Genomic DNA, 17,500 nt, shown 5'->3' with positions numbered 1-17,500 from the left:
GATTTATTTACGAATACTTTCACGGATCGTCACACAGGTATTGGCTCACGTTTTTATAACCTGGTAATTTTATAATGGGGATCATATGACATAAACCAACGGTAAGAATAACGTACACAGTCCCTAATTACCTAATTAAATGAGAGTATTAAAAAATAATGCAATTTTTGTACGTATATTCATGATTCGCTGTATGGAGGATTATGGAGGGTTATAATATATATATATATATATATATAATATAGTATATATATATATATAAAGAGAGAGAGAGAGAGAGAGAGAGAGAGAGAGAGAGAGAGAGAGAGAGAGACATATGCCACGAACGGAAATTGAATCAACTGAATGGTTACTAGGCATTTGCCATTATTTATATAATTCATCACGTTCTATATCTTCGTGATTCAGACACACACACAAACACACACACACATATACATATACATATACGTGTGTATGTATTTTTTTATTTCTTAAAAGTTTCCCAGGTCTGGAGAATAAAGAGAAATCTATATTGCAACAGTGACAAGTGAGAATCGCTTGTCACTCCGAAAGCGACCTCTCTCTCTCTCTCTCTCTCTCTCTCTCTCTCTCTCTCTCTCTCTGAAAAGGAACACATTTTCTTTTGCAGGGCATACGAGATGTCACAAAGACACCTTTTTTTTCATGTTCGACAGTTAAGATTTCGACGATGCAAGGGAAGCTGTTCATTATTTATTCAAAAGGTTTTCATCCTTTTGATTGCAAGGTTTTTCTTCATCCTTGTTTGTTTTTCACTTTTTTTAAGCTAAAAAACTTAATACATATTTTCAAAACAAAACTCTTAATATGTATTAAAAAAAAAACTCTTAATATGAATCTTAAACAATGAAAACTAAGGCAAGCTGAGGGAGCTTTGATTATAAAGCTAAATCTTCACCCTTGTTTGTTTTTTATTTTTTTAAATAAAAAAAAATTAAAATATATTCTCAAAAAAACTCTTAATATTAATTCTAAACAATGAAAACTAAGGCACGCTCAGGGAGTTTTGATTGTAAAGCTAAAATATCTACAGACTCAGATCAACTTTTATTTTTTTGCAATACAATTGAAATCTTTTTTTTTTTTTAAATGATTTGTATATTGGTATTAATAGTAACAAAAACCAATAGAAAGGCAGAAGCTTTGGTTCATATGGAAATCAATTAAAAGTAAAAAAAAAAAAAAAACTTTAATTTTACCCGATGTTAATATTATGGAAGTATTTAAATCGATGATGTAGGTTATGAAACCAACCTATTACTTCCTTTTTTATTATACTTTCCCCTTAACAAGCAATTCTCTCCCTCCCTCTCTGCTCTCTCTCTCTCTCTCTCTCTCTCTCTCTCTAAGTCACTGGACATCGAACAGTATCCTGAAATATTTTCCAACCATTCCATTTACACAGTTATTCCCGTGATCTCTCTCTCTCTCTCTCTCTCTCTCTCTCTCTCTCTCTCTCTCTCTCTCTAATAGTCACTGGTTCCCCTACAGTATCCTAAGATATTTTCCAACCACTCCATTTACACTGTTATTGCCGTGCTCTCTCTCTCTCTCTCTCTCTCTCTCTCTCTCTCTCTCTCTCTCTCTCTCCGAAATCCGTCCGTCGCCTCTCGGAGGCAGTTCAGCGCTGTACCTCAACTTACTTCCCCAGGATTAAAAAAAAACATAAAAAACAAAAATGAATAAATAAACAAAAGACAAAAGATCTCGAGAGTTTTGGCGACTCCCTCAGTCCTAATTAGGTCCAGAGAAGGAGACAAAAGACGATCGCTGGCGCGGAAACTTCTGAAATGGGATAAAAGGGGTATTTATTCTGTTGTGGGAATTTTCCCTCCTGGGGGAAAAAATAAAAGATGGGAAGGAAAGGAAAGGAAAGGAAAGGAAAGGAAAGGAAAGGAAAGGAAAGTCCCTGGCGTTAGAATAAAGAGGAGAGACGAATAAAGGAGGGGAAACGTCATGATGGGCAGGAGGGAAATGAAGGGAAGTTAGATAAGAGTCATATATAGTTGAATCAAGGATGGGAATCAAGGGATCCCATCCTTTGAAGTCCTAATGACGACCAGTGGGGGTTTTGGCTTATGTTCATGGGGTGGGGGGAGAAAGCAAAAGCCATTCTCCCCACCCCCCATCTCTCTCTCTCTCTCTCTCTCTCTCCCCTAAATACACTCTAATTATGATATATATTTTCACAGTTCTTACAACTTACCCTCTCTCTCTCTCTCTCTCTCTCTCTCTCTCTCTCTCTTCTCTCTCTCTCTCGAAATCTTTACGAGACATAGCCCTTCCTCTGGGGAGAAAGGAAAATTATCCTCACCTTTTAATTCCTTCTCATTAACAATAAACAACTCCACCATCTCTTGCAGAACGATCTAAAATCAAGATTAAAATAGGAGTGTTTAGTTCTGTTATGGAGTTTTAACTCTTCTTTTTGAATGTTTATATTAAATCTTGATTTTAAATACTTTGTTCTGAAGGACAGGATAAAGAAGAAGGAGGAGAATGGATGATAATTAAAACAAAAATAGAGGTTATCAAAATAGCGAGAACTGGATTTTTATTCCAGTTTCTGCTTCGTTTGAGAAGCTTTACTTCTGCTTTATTGGAAGGTTTGTTTTTCCTCCATTTATTATTCATTCTCCTTCTCCTGCTCTTCTGTTATGTCCCTCAATGGTTTTTTTCTATGAATTATAAATGTCAAAACTTCCAGTCTTTCCTAAGCTCAGAGTAATGTATAAAAACTGATATAATTTTATTCGTTATGACGACGATTCCCAGCATAAAACATTTTACATTTCCTAGAATTTTCCAAAGGATTTCTCAATTCCAGACAGTAATGGGCAGTCTATGTTGCAACAGAAGAGCTTGTCACCGGAATATCGTTGTCGTAAAAGGCGCATTTTCTTCGGGAGGCTTAAGAAACGTAATAAATACATGTTTACCTCCAGAGCTAAGATATTTGACGATAGAGTTGAAATACTTTATTATTTTGATGTGAGATTCGATAAAAGAAGAACAGGCATTACTTGTGAACCTGACAGCATCTAGCTAATGGATAACAATCTCTGTGAGTTCATACAAATACACTGAACTTCAAAAGATAATTTTCTTTAATGTATTAAGTTGAATTCTATATGACTTATGATTCAATATCGAGCTGAAAATTAATTATAAAGCTGATAGCCTCTAGCCAATGGACGATATACCCTGTGAGTACATATAAAGTCAGTGTATTTCAAAATATAATTGTCTTTACTGTGCCAAAATGAATTATATATAATTTAACATTCTTAACCAAGCTGTCAAAACAGTCTTACGTGTAAGGCATCTTTATAAATAATACCAAACAAAAGGGGCAAATGCAAAGCAACTGAAATAAACACGTTTCCTGAAATGATTAGCAACAAAATACGACCAAAATATCCGAGAAGAAGTAACTGATAAATCATATGACAAAAAATGCTGATAGAAGAAATTCAAATCAAATTTATCACAAAAATACTGAAAGGAGAGAAGAATTTTACACGTAAAATACAATCAAGTTATAAGAATCCTGGTTTATCATTCGACTATTGTGCTCTACTGTAACCACCGTCACCCGGGCTAACCAAATCGAAATGGAATATTGTGTTGTGTCGATGATAATTGTTCGGGATCACTCCAGTGAAGCGTATCCTTTCCGGTTAATGGCCAAAATGTTTATTGTAATCGTGGGCTGAATAATTATTTTTTTTTGGATCGCGGGTTAAGCGTGGCAAATTCTATGCATTAACTGTGACCTGGTTCTTTTTTTTTTCGTGGGAGTGTGAGTGGGTGGGTGGGTGGCTGGAATTGGTGGGTGGTTTGATGTGGGTGGGTATTGGGATGTAGGGTCCATGTGGAGTGAAGGAATGCGCTACAATACTAATACTACTAATAATAATAATGATAATAATAATGATAATAATACACGATCCCAAGATCCCTGAAAAGGAACCAGGAAAAATTTAAAGTGAAGGAATGCACAATAATAATAATAATAATAATAATAATAATATAATAATAATAATAATAATAATAATAATAAAATACGAATAATATGTATAATAATAATAATATAATTAATAATAATAATCTGACAAAAATCTAATAATATAATAATAATAATAATATTGTTTCAGACTCCATACCATGTGTTGAAAAAAAAATTTCTATTTGCTTGGCGGGTAATATCGACAGCCTGCTGTAACCTAAGGGTGCCTAGTCCATTTGGAAAATTACAACCTTCCTCTAACGGCAACCACGTACACCGGTATCCCAACAAACCCCTCGTCTGTATAACAACGTTACAACGAATCTTGTGACGCGTGAAACCTCCCGCGCGCGTAACGCTGACGTCCCATTGACAGCAAAAATGGAATCGCGTTTTTGTCTGGCACTTCCGCCCCACCCACCAACCCCCCACTCCCCTGCCCAGCGCGGAAAATTTATTTTTCATTCCTTTTCAATCCATTCATCGTGAATAACATCCCCTTTGCCAGTGCGCCGACATGCGTTATAGCAGGTCTGATGAGTAATTGGGTGAAAAACGGGTCGGACAATGGTGATAGATCGCTCGCGTTTTGAAGAAAATAGAGCATCAGATGGTTTTGGGTAAGGGTTGTAGAATGTGATGGACTGATGGTTTTGTTTATTTTTAGAATTTTTCCCTATGGATGCGTCCGTAATGGAGCAACGTACGAGTGAAACGTAAATATAAGCATATTATTATTATTATTATTATTATTATTATTATTATTATTATTATTATTATTATTATTATTATTATTATCATTACTATTATTATAAATATAAAAATATAAAAATTTACTTTATATTTGCACATACTATACACATATATATGTAGTAATATATATATATATATATTTTATATTATATATATATATATATATATATATATATATAATATATATAAATTATATATATATATATATATATACACACTATATGTATATATATATATATATATACTATATACATATATATATATATATACACACACACACACATATATATAATTATATATTATAATTATATATATATATAATATATAATATATATTATATATATATATATATATATATATATAGACTTATATTTTATATAAATATATATATATATATATATAAAGGATATATATATTATATTATAATATATTATATAATATATATATTAATTTTGATATATTATAATATACAAACATTAATAATATTTATATATTATATTATATATATAAAATAATATATTAATATATATATATATAATATAAATTAAAAAAATTAAAAAAATAAAAAAATTAAGAAATAAAAAATAAATAAATAAATAATATAATCGAACAAATATAAAACGGATAAAAATAAGGCAACTTAGGAATAAAAAATATTGAATTATGATACGTAATTGAACAGAACACCTTTAAAAAAACATAATACCGCTCTTTTTAGAACACACTCGCGAATCTGAAGAGGAGGGGGGTGGGGGGGGGGGTAGGGGGAAGCTCTTGCAACCTTTTCCGAAGGAAATGCAGCGAAGCGCCGGCGAGCGAGCTGGATCTTTACGAGACGTCTGCCTGCCCTCTTCCGGAAAAGAAATGAACCTGGAATTTAATTCGTTCTCATTAACAATAAATATGAGCGCCACCTACCGCGAAAACGTTCGGGGAAGCAAGATTGCGAGAGTGCGTAAGTCGTTCTTCAAGGTCCGTCGCGGAGTTATGTTGAACGCGCGGCTTATTTCATTGGTTTTTTTTCTTCTGTCTTTTGTGTTTTGTACCTGCGTTAATTTTCTCGTGTTTTCTTCCTCCTGTATTTGTCTTCCTTTCTTCGCAGGTTCTAACCCCCAGTGGTGGATTCTGAAGACAACTTGCATATTCAGATGGCAAAACATATCACCCCCTGGCAATCTTTTTATATTTAATTTTATAAACTATTTTGTTTTCTTTATATAAAAAAAAAAAAATTACTTCGAGATAAGAGAAAAAAAATAAAAAAAAACCGTATTGTTAATTTTAACTTTTTATTTTTGCTATTAATTTATTTTTTCATTTTATAATAGAGAGGATTATAATTTTTATTTATCATATTTTTTTTATCCAATTATGGATTATGGATAAAAAAAAATTTTATTAACTAAATTTAAATAACTTATTAGTTATAGTGAGTTTTTTTTTTATTCCCAAGGTAAAGGAGATTATTACAATTTTTATCAAACCTTTTAATGAATGAAAAATCGAGCAACTGATTCTACAAAAGTATCAAAACTCACGGCCTTAGTTGTCTGTAAAATAGTGACATCGAAAAATATAATGTTTTCTTTATTTAATTTTATTATTGCCCGGTCTGAGGTCATCAAATATTCTCTTTTCGATTATTTAAGAAAAATCTTTTAATTACCGCGTAAAAAAACTGGCGACACACAAATGCCAAGGAAAATAAATATCCTTTGCAAGGAGAAGGAATGCAAATCGTGAAAGAGAAGTTTTTCGAAACCTGGATATTTTCTAACGAGTACAAGTTTGTTTCTTTTCGTTATATATAGATGACTGACTGGATGAGAGAGAGAGAGAGAGAGAGAGAAGAGAGAGAGAGAGGAGAATCATGTAGAACATATCAAACAAACCAATCCTGGCATGTAGCCTATCGCAGGCATTGTTCCGCCACTTTTGGAATCCTGGAATGTAGGTCAGTTAATAGACACCCGGAATCCGGGAATGGAGTATCATGCAAAAATTCCTGAACATTAAATCGTGTCCTAATTATTTTATTAGAATACGTATTAGTTTCCTATTAAAGTGGACCGAGTATGTGAAATGTGGTAGGCGTTTTCCGTAGAGTTTTCACATCACACATGTCTTGATTATTTTATTTATAATGCTTATCAATATCCTATTAAAAGTGGACCGAGTAAGTGAAATGTGGTAGGCGGTTTCCGTAGAGTTTCCACTCCACAATCTTTATTATTTTAATTGAGATTACATATAATTTTTTCTAAAGCTTCCTATTTTAACATGAAGTAGTTTAATATTGTGCACATTTTCACCAGCCTATTAAACCTCTGTCTAGTTTCCTTTATGTCTTTTGAAACTACTTAATTATTAGTCGACTATTTTCTCTGCTAAAGCTCCTTCGGTGGCAATTTTTCTCTTCTCTCCCGAGTGTTCAACTTCATTTCGTTTCTGTTATTTGAAACTTCTTAGTTAGTGCTGTAGCTATTTTATCCATTTTGTAAGTTTTCCAACGCATTCCTTACTCCTTTCTTGTCACACCAGGGCTCAGAACTTCTTCCTTTACCTCTCACTGATGGAACCCAGAAAACAAGTTGAAAAGTCTGGAAGCTTTGTGCAAAATATATCCTCCCCAAGTAAGAGTGCTAGACATCCTATGTCTTCATCAGAGGAGGGCTGAAAGGAAGGAAAAAGTTTCTCTGAAGAGAGCTGCTAAAAGGAAAAGCTGTTACAACGTAAAGCTAGAAGTGTTGTATTTCAGTGTTTACACTGTTACACACACAGGTATAAATAAAAAAACACAAAAAAACACACATACATACACATATTTCATTAGGAGTTCCTTAACGTTTTCTGCTAAGTTTATTCTGACAACTATAATGTTACACTCGATTCATTTTGATGAGTAAGAGACGAAAAGGTTAATTTGCTATAACTGTTAACGCTGGCGAATGCAAAAACATTATAAAGGAAATTACTTTTATAAAAATTTAAGACCTTTATCATCAGACCCTGGCAATAAATACCTTTACAGTTAAGCAGAGTTCTTTCATCGCATAATGAGACTGCTCTAAAAACACGTAGTCTGTTACATAGTACCTTGTATAGGTTATGAATGTGCCTATTTTTACAAAGTATCTGAATCCACGGTAATTTTCCAGTTTGGAAAATGTTAAGAACGTAAATCAGTACCAGCTGTTCCATTAAATCGACGAATGAAACAAATATGCTCATTTCTCTTTCATTAGTGAATCGAAATTAATTGTTAGCAAGTGAAATTAGCGTATATTAACATACATTCAGGGATGTTGTACACTTTCATCGAAAGGTTCAGTGCTCAAGACTAAAAGCATATAATAAATACTTCCCTGAGTGAATAAAATCATGTTTGAAAGTATTAATAAGAATTCAATGCACACTGAATTATATGCTTAAAAAAACCAATCATCTTGTACTGCATGACCTTGAAAATATTATTATTATTATTATTATTATTATTATTATTATTATTATTATTATTATTATTATTATTATTATTATTATTATTATTATTAATTTGATATGACTGTTTACACAAGATAATAATAATAATAATAATAATAATAATAATAATAATAATAATAATAATATAATAATAATAATATGATACACCAAAATGATTTATTTTATTATTATTATTATTATTATATTATTATATTATTATTATTATTATTATTATATTACTATTATTATTATCAATTTGATTTGACTGTTTTACACAAGACAACAACAACAACAATCCAATAATAAATATAATAATAAAAATTAATAATAATAATAATAATACTAATAATATAATATAATAATAATAATAAAGATATGATAAAATAAACAATAATTTATTATTATTATTATTATTGTTATTTAATTATTTTATATTATTATTATTATTATTATTATATTATTATTATTATTATTGTCACTCAAAAGTTTTCCCATTATGGAGGCATTTAAGCTCGTGTTACGACGCCGTTTTTTTTTTTTTCCTGCAGTTTCGGATGACTTCCGCACCGAAGTTGGGGTTCGTGGTCCTGGTGAAATTTCAAACCAGCGTGGACGGGTAATTGCGCGTGGACGCGAAATATGAGTTTTTATTCATTATTATTATTTTTTTTTTTTTGTTCTCGCAGGGATGCTAGACTCACGCTGCATTTATTTCTCATTCGCTCTGTATAACTGTTTGTTAGTCTGTTGGTTTGTATTTCTCAAAAACTGAGCATTTGGGCTGAAGCATACGTTTATCTTTGAGATATATATATATATATATACATATATATATATATATATATATATATATATATATATATATATATATATATATATATATATATATATATATACATACACACACACACACACATATATATATATGTATGTATATATATATATATATATATATATATATATATATATATATATTATATATATATATATATATATATATACATATATATATATATATATATATATATATATATATATATATATATATATATATATATTTAAACATGGCTTAATACAATGCCATGCGTAATAACAGCGTACAAAAATAAGATTACCTCCTTTATAAACCCATTTGAAAGAAAATCTTTTAATTAAAATTACAGAACACTGAAGTTAAGACACATCAAAAAATTACTTTATTGAGAGAGAATGTTTCCAAAGAAAATATTATTGAACAGCTAAAAGAAAAAACAAAAATGAAATAACAGTGTTTTCGGTTTTTGTGAAAACTACCAGTTGGACAATTGAAGAGAAACGACTACATGAAATGTCTTAAGGGATTTTTGCAAAAAGTTATAAAAAAAACAATAGAGTAAATAAAACGTTTTAGAGATTTTTGCCAACGTTATCTATTGAAAAACTACAGAAATTATAGTAAATAATATAGTGATATAACATAGTTGAAAAATTGAAAATAAAATCTTTATAAATTCTTCTAAAATTATCTAATGAAAAATTGAAGAAATTAGAAAATATAAAATTTTACTTTTTTTTTCCAAAGTTGTCAGATGAAGAAATGAGAAAATATAAAATTTAACTCTTTTTCCAAAGCGACCAGATGAAAAATTTAAGAAATGAGAGAAAATAAAATGTAAGGGATTTTTTTCTGTTAAAAGGAATTACTTTTAATTTCTTATAACCCTGACGTCCTGAATGATTCTCATTCAGATGACACGAAAGATGATGCTTACTGGAATTGCTCTCCTACGCTTTGAAAATATGAACGATTTTCGTAAGATTAATAACCAAAACATTTATTTCTTTAAAGCGGAGGTTGATGTGAATACTCTGCAGAGGATGAATAAAAGAAAGACAAAAAGCAATTGTTATACTCTGCAGAGAATAAATAAAAAGAGGGCAAAATATGCAATTGTTAACATTTCAAGTATCGATTCCGGATAACCGTATAGTCGTTCGAAAGCTTTGTGCAGATGATGCAAAGTTAGAAAGCATAAAAAAAGTAATAAATCAGCCACACTTTTACGGAATTTGGACTTGATGGGAAGTAGAATGGATTGAAATACGTCCGACTGGATGCGGAAAAGGTTGGCAAACATAGTTTTAGGGTCTCTCTCTCTCTCTCTCTCTCTCTCTCTCTCTCTCTCTCTCCCGAATACATTCTGTAAATGATATACATTTTCACAGTTTTTAGAGCTTGCCATTTGCACAAATATATAAAAGCTTAAGCACATAGTTTTATAGTCTCTCTCTCTCTCTCTCTCTCTCTCTCTCTCTCTCTCTCTCTCTCCCCCATTGTTTGTTAGTCAACATTTAGTGAAATTTGTTCTGTATGCCCGAATAGGTACAGAAAGGGTTTGCAAACATTCTCTCTCTCTCTCTCTCTCTCTCTCTCGTTATCAAAATCTAATACCCTTTCGCAATTTAACGTATAAGCTTTCGTAAACACAGAGTTTTCTATTTAGAAACAGTTTTAGTGAGCTATTCAAAGGGCTTAGTCAATAAAGAATGAAAATGATATATGAGGTATTTGTCGTAAAAATAAAAAGACTTATTCTCTATTCAGTGAAGAAGAAACAATGCGTGATCCGACCTCCAGCTTACTCGTGGCGCGTGCTCAAATCTATGGTCAAATAGAGCGTTGCTACACCAACGAAAATTAAAATGAATACGCTATATTTCATGACAAATAATTGTTTTGTACTGTTTAACATCCACATTATTTATTTTATACGTTTTCATTCTGATAGATAAATCATAAATATACCATACTAACATTCTTGTATCTCTAACTCTAAACGAAACAGCTTTTTCAGACATTTGAAGGTTTTCCTATCCCCTACAAAAACAACAATAAAAAAAAATAGTTTGTAGGCTTACTCCTAGAACAAGCGAAACATCTAATTAAAAGTTAAAAACTCATTCGGTTGGCGAAATCTGGCAAGTCTTTTATTAATACAAGTCTTTCATATACAGCGTCGCCGAGCGAGACTGACGGCGACGGGAGGGAATCTGTATTGACAAAAAAAGGAGCCTTTATCTCCCCTCACCTCGAAAAACCTTTTCCTGTAGAGATCCCGTCTTCCGAGCCGTGGCCGGAGTAGGGAAGTTGGACTTTGCTCAAACACCGTGTGTGCCCTCAGGACGTCTAAACAAACAGGCCTCTCTCTCGTCTAAAACTTTCCGGCCCTTTGATGTTTAGGAGGAGTTATTAGATTTGTATCTGCCCGAGTCGAATCTGTTCCCTCGAAGAGAATCAGTTCCGTGCGAGTGTAATAGTCATAAACGCATAATCACAGACTCTCAGGGAATGAGACAGAAATATATTATATATATATATATATATATATATATATTATATATATATATATATATATATATATATATATATATATATATTATATATATATCTTGTTTAGATACGGTTTTAACAATAAGGCACGGAGTTTTTCTATATCTTTTAATCCAATTAATGGTTCTTTGCTGTATGGTGCGGGATTGCGGGATAATGCGTCAGCTATGATATTTGCTTTCCCAGGTAGATATCTTATCTTGGCTCCAAAGACCTGAATGATCATTTGTCACCGAGTTCCCTTTTTGGACTGATTAAAGCCTTTGAAAAACTCGGTAAAGGACTCATGTTCAGTAAGGACTTATCAGGATAGCCATAGTATTATGAACATATGAACTACTATCAGATGACATAGTTTCATACGAACACACAAGATATAAATACCTTTATTATTTATATCTTGTATCTATAGAATTGATGCCGCAAGTAGCCTTATACGGTACGCCGCTAGAACACTTTCCACATATTCAAGCCAACCATTAATTTATCAAATATATATAAAAAATATATAATAAATAAATATAAAAAAAATAAAATAAATATGGATACAAGTGGAGTCATATAATACATCCGTAAGAAGTCGGAAGGGTTACAAATTATAATAAAAAAGGAATCACGATAAAATCAATAAGCAAAACGTAACCATAGATAATAAATATCGAAATATATATGCGTAAAGATTTGAACTCTAACTTAACGCTTTAGTAATGACAAATAAGCTAAAAGTTCAAACACATATCCAAAATCTACTGACATATTGTCTGTCCCGGTGATTTATATTCGTAGTCAATGAAATTAAATAAATAAATAAATACTAAACTAATAATAAATAAAATAAAATAAAATAAAAGAGATTTTAAAGTCAGGAAGTCTAGAAGTGAAAATGTTATCTATGGAATAATCCTATATGAATCTTATACAGGGCTAATAATATATATAGAATTTTGTATGGAAAACCTTTTTCATATAGTTTGAATAAGGATATTTATTTAACATAATGCCAACATGAAAACTAATGATATTGTTCAATTTTGGTACTGTTTTTTTTTTTTTTGTGTTTTTTTTTTTTTTTTTTTCAGACATTCTTCTCATGCGGGTGGAGAATTAAAACACTAAAAATATCATGAAAATACTAAAGTCGTATCTCTTACAGCAAGTAACGTAACTCTTAGCTGGCTGAGAGCAATCTCCTGCCAAGTGACGACGTCATCATTGCCGTATCAGCATTTGTTCCTTTTAACCTCAATAATCTGCTTACACAGGCTTCATCTGTGTGTCGTCTCTGCTTGCAAAAGCAGATTGACTGGAGAAAGGAATGCTTAGTTCATGAACTTCACATGTGGTTCATAGGCCACATGACAGGCCACATAACATATTCTTATCCGTGTGTGTAATGCAATTAGTTAAGGACTTGTAATCATTTTAAAATTAATGAACATATAAGCAAATAGAATTTCTATAACAACAAAATGAATTAATTTTTTTTTTTCTGAACCTCATAGACAATTTAGAAGTATCAAGATATGTATATATGAAATATTACTTTGCAACATTAGCCTATTACAAATTCAAGTAAAACATTCATGGGAAATGTCACATTTTCTTGAAAAACCCAAAGTTTTATATAGAAATTAGTTACATAGTGGGTTTTTTTCATTGCATCTCCTACCTATTAATAAAGTTTTTAAAAAATTAACCTCAGAGGATGCGCACGAGAAAATTTGAATATGAAACTTTTGTTAGGGCACATAGAATCATGATTAATATCTCTTTGCCAACTTATGCTGCCTGGCAATCTTACAAATAGCTCCATTTTCCACTTCTTTGTCTAGTAACTTACTACAGTAATATCGAATTTTCTTTGAGATTCGTATTGATATCTATTTTATTTTTTATAATTATGGACTATTTTTACGAGTCATCATAGACCTCGATAGGTTCACTCATTGTTAATGCCATGGATAAAAAGTTTGTACAGCGGACTCTTTTGAATTCCAAATATCAGCGAATTCATGTGGGTTTAAGTCTGGTCTAAATAGCTCTCTTCCTCCCCTGTATTTGGATGTCGTCTGAATTTACTTTGCCCTTGTGACAAGTATAATTTCACTTGCAGGCTGATTAATGGACTGGTTACAGTATCCTGCAGTTACGAGAGTTTCACATCGCAACTTCAAAAAATCGTTCGTCGCAGCGGACGACTACAGTCAAGTAACAACCGCCTACAATGTGAAAGGAATTTCATGGACTTCTTCGACCGACACCGTATCTCGTCGTTAATCTCGTTTTCATGAGGAACGCTCCAGCGGCTGTCGGAATTCGACTACAAAGGGACATACTTCCGACAATTACGACCCGAAGGATATTCAACTCTACTTTGCTGGCGAAGGACTCGTGCTGGGGATGTTTTTTTTTTATTCATCGCGAACGTAATCGTGTAGCTTAGGATGCAGAGAATAAGTATGAGCGCAAAAATAGAACGTTGGACCGCCCAGGCAAATTTTCCCCTTGTTTTAACCATTGAAAAAGGCCGTTTCAATTGGCTATAGGTGGTTGTCTGGAACTGTGTAATGGACGAAAAGTTGTTCGAAAAGCTAGTTAAATGTGAAGTAGTATAACCTCGGTCATGTATCCTATATATTATAAATGATCATAAATAACATAATCGAAATATATTTTTGCGTGTACGCACTAGGAATCTATATATAAATGATCATAATAACAGAAACGAAATATATTTTTGCGTGTACGCAATAGGAATCTCTTATATAAATGATCATAAATAACAGAATCTAAATATATCTTTGCGTGTACGCAATAGGAATCTATTTAAAGTGCACATATATTAATCATAATTATATGAATCCATATACATATGTATAACAAATCAGGTAGCCTATAATCAATCTGTTACCTTTTTATCTTACCAATATCTGCAGTTATTTATGAGTTAGTATAGAATTACTAATCAGATATATCAACATTTAGCATAAAAATCAACGAATCAATCAGCATAACCATTAATAATTTTATCATTCATATATGAAATTTTTTATCAGTTAAAATATGCATTTTTATCATGTTAATCTTCATTCTATGCAATTATCAGAGTACATTAGTATTTTTCTGTAGCATATGTATCTTAATGAGATGAAGTAGAAAACTGTATCTTATATATATCATGTGATCACTATTATTTTACCAATATCATTGTTTTATATTTTATACTTGATCAATTCATGTACACCATGAATTTTTATTTACTTATATATATATTCACATAGTGTCTGTATCACACTCCTATAAGTCAAATTGCAAGTCAGTTTGAGTAATATTCAGTGGTTTGGTTTTGGTAGCTGACCGAGCTGATGTAATTGTGTTTCACATAATAAAAATATGGAAATGTTAGTCCATATATATAAAAGTCTAAAACTAAAAGAGGTCAACCAGATTGCTTGCAGGAATGTGATCAGACTAGAGACGCTAAGGATGGACGTATACAATAAGTATGTAGGCTAAGATAACATGCCGTCACCTGTAGTCCTTCAATTGTTTTATAAACATTAGTCCAAGCTCCCTGCTTGAGACAACTACCGACCTATGATTCAAACGGCCTACGTGATTCTGTAAAGCGGGTCCTCATTAGATTGGTGTTCGTATGAAACTATGTCATCTGATAGTATGTTCATATGTTCATAATCTATGGCTATCCTGATAAAGTCCTTACTGAACATGAGTCCTTTACCGAGTTTTTCAAAGGCTTTAATCACAGTCCAAAAGGAACTCGGTGACAAATGATCATTCAGGTCTTTGGAGCCAAGATAAGATATCTACCTGGGAAAGCAAATATCATAGCTGACGCATTATCCCGCAATCCCGCACCATAACAGCAAAGAACCATTAATTGGATTAAAAGATATAGAAAAACTCCGTGCCTATTGTTAAAACCGTATCTAACAAGAAATTCCTTAACCAAGAGATCGCGAGCATTGAATATCTAGGTCGGAGCGCAGAACTGTTACAAACTGAACAAAGCAAGTGTCAACAGCGATAAGCAAAACAATACCAAACAATAAACACTTCGACACGGAAACAGGGTCAGCGGCTAAGCAAACCAATAAACACTTCGAGCAGAAACCCTAAAGCAAAAATATATTTAAAGTATGTGTATCAGAATAATGTAATCAAATGTAACATTAATATGTAGTCTGTGACGAGGAAAACCCGAAGAACCACCGCGATGACTAACGACCAGGTAAGTAGTAATAATCTCTTTCATACCAATCGTCATAAACTGGTTGCATTCCGTCATCACCCAGGGTTCCCTACTATGTCACGAGAAAAGCCCAAAAGCACTATTTTACTGGTCCTACAATGCTTACAGATATAAAAAGCACATAACTGATTGTAACACGTGTCATGAAGACAAGGGATACACTAAGACACCTGTCAGTTTAGGGGCCTATCCTGTGCCAAATCAATCCTTGAAAGAATATACGTAGGATTATTAACAGAACTTACGAGTCTGACAGAGGAATAAACACTTCTTAGTGTTAATAGTTCTTGACACGTTATATAGAATTAATAGCACTAAAAAACAAACACCGCAATTGAGTGCGTTAGGAATATTTAATGAGTGCTAAATCAGTAAATATGGAATTCAACACATAATAATCTGTGACTCGGGTGGTGTAAATCAATAATAATCTCCTTAACACGTTGTGTGAATTCCTTTCCATTAAGAAAACCAATAATATATTGATCACCCAGAGTCAATCGGTTTGGTAGAATACTGATAATTAAATAGGAAGTGTCAATGTCTTACGAGTTACATAGTATATGATTATGATATTTCAGTAGAACTTCTGGAAACAGACACTCAAAGATAAAAAAACTCGCAGTAGCGAAATCTCAATGATGTAGATAATTTCTGTAAAAGTAAGATTAAGAATGTCTCGTAACTTCAGCCACAGGAATAACGAAATTCGACCTGCAAAGGAAACACTCAAAGTTACTCCAAATGAATAAAAAATTGTACTTAGCTTGCTTTTGTGGGAAGTCACGGTGTCCGATAACGACACACGGCCTCGGTCCTCCTTCTCTATTTAGCGGACGACCTGTTTGGCTTCAGTTTCGTGCGCGTTGTTTCGATGATTCGAGCCCTTGAAAATCCGATGCTGCAGACGCGTTTCGGGGTTTGTTTCTTGCAGTGCCGGAAACGCTCCCATAACGATGTTTTCTTGAATGATTCTAATGAGAGACGAAGCTTCCGTTGTCGTAAGAAAAAGACACGTCGGTTTTGTTTCTTGAAGTTATTCACTAACGATGATACTAAGTTGCTTGACGAATCTTGTTGTTTTCTGAAGTCGCTCACTAATGATGATACTAGGTTTGCTTGAAGAATCTGCTGCTTTCGTCGTCGTTGACTTCATGATTTATTATTCTGTTTTTTTCTTCGTAGGACGTTGTAGAGTTCTTCTGGTCCGCTGGCCACCAATATTATGGGCTTGTGCCTTGTATGATAAGGCGCCCTATGAGGTAATGTTAGACTTGCGATAATCTATACGCTAAGTCGGTTGGTATTGCACTTCCATCTTCAATGGAGTGTCTGGGGTTTTGTAGATCACTTACGAAGTCGGTATTATCTTTACGACGATGTGTTAAAACTCATGGGTTCGGTGGGAGGGTTTCTTGTAGAAACACTAAGTATAAAAATAGATATAATTTCTTCTGAAGTTTTACATGTTCTGAGATCAGAGATGATTGTACAAGTCTTCTAATAACGATAGCTTGATCGCTTCTGCCAATGATGATGGCTAATCCTATTCCTCTACATGACAAAGCTTAGGTAAAGAGGTACAGGTCTGTCT

This window comes from Macrobrachium nipponense, chromosome 40 (genome assembly GCF_015104395.2).
Source record: "Macrobrachium nipponense isolate FS-2020 chromosome 40, ASM1510439v2, whole genome shotgun sequence".
NCBI lineage: Eukaryota > Metazoa > Arthropoda > Malacostraca > Decapoda > Palaemonidae > Macrobrachium > Macrobrachium nipponense.
Note: the sequence above shows the minus strand (reverse complement) of the source record.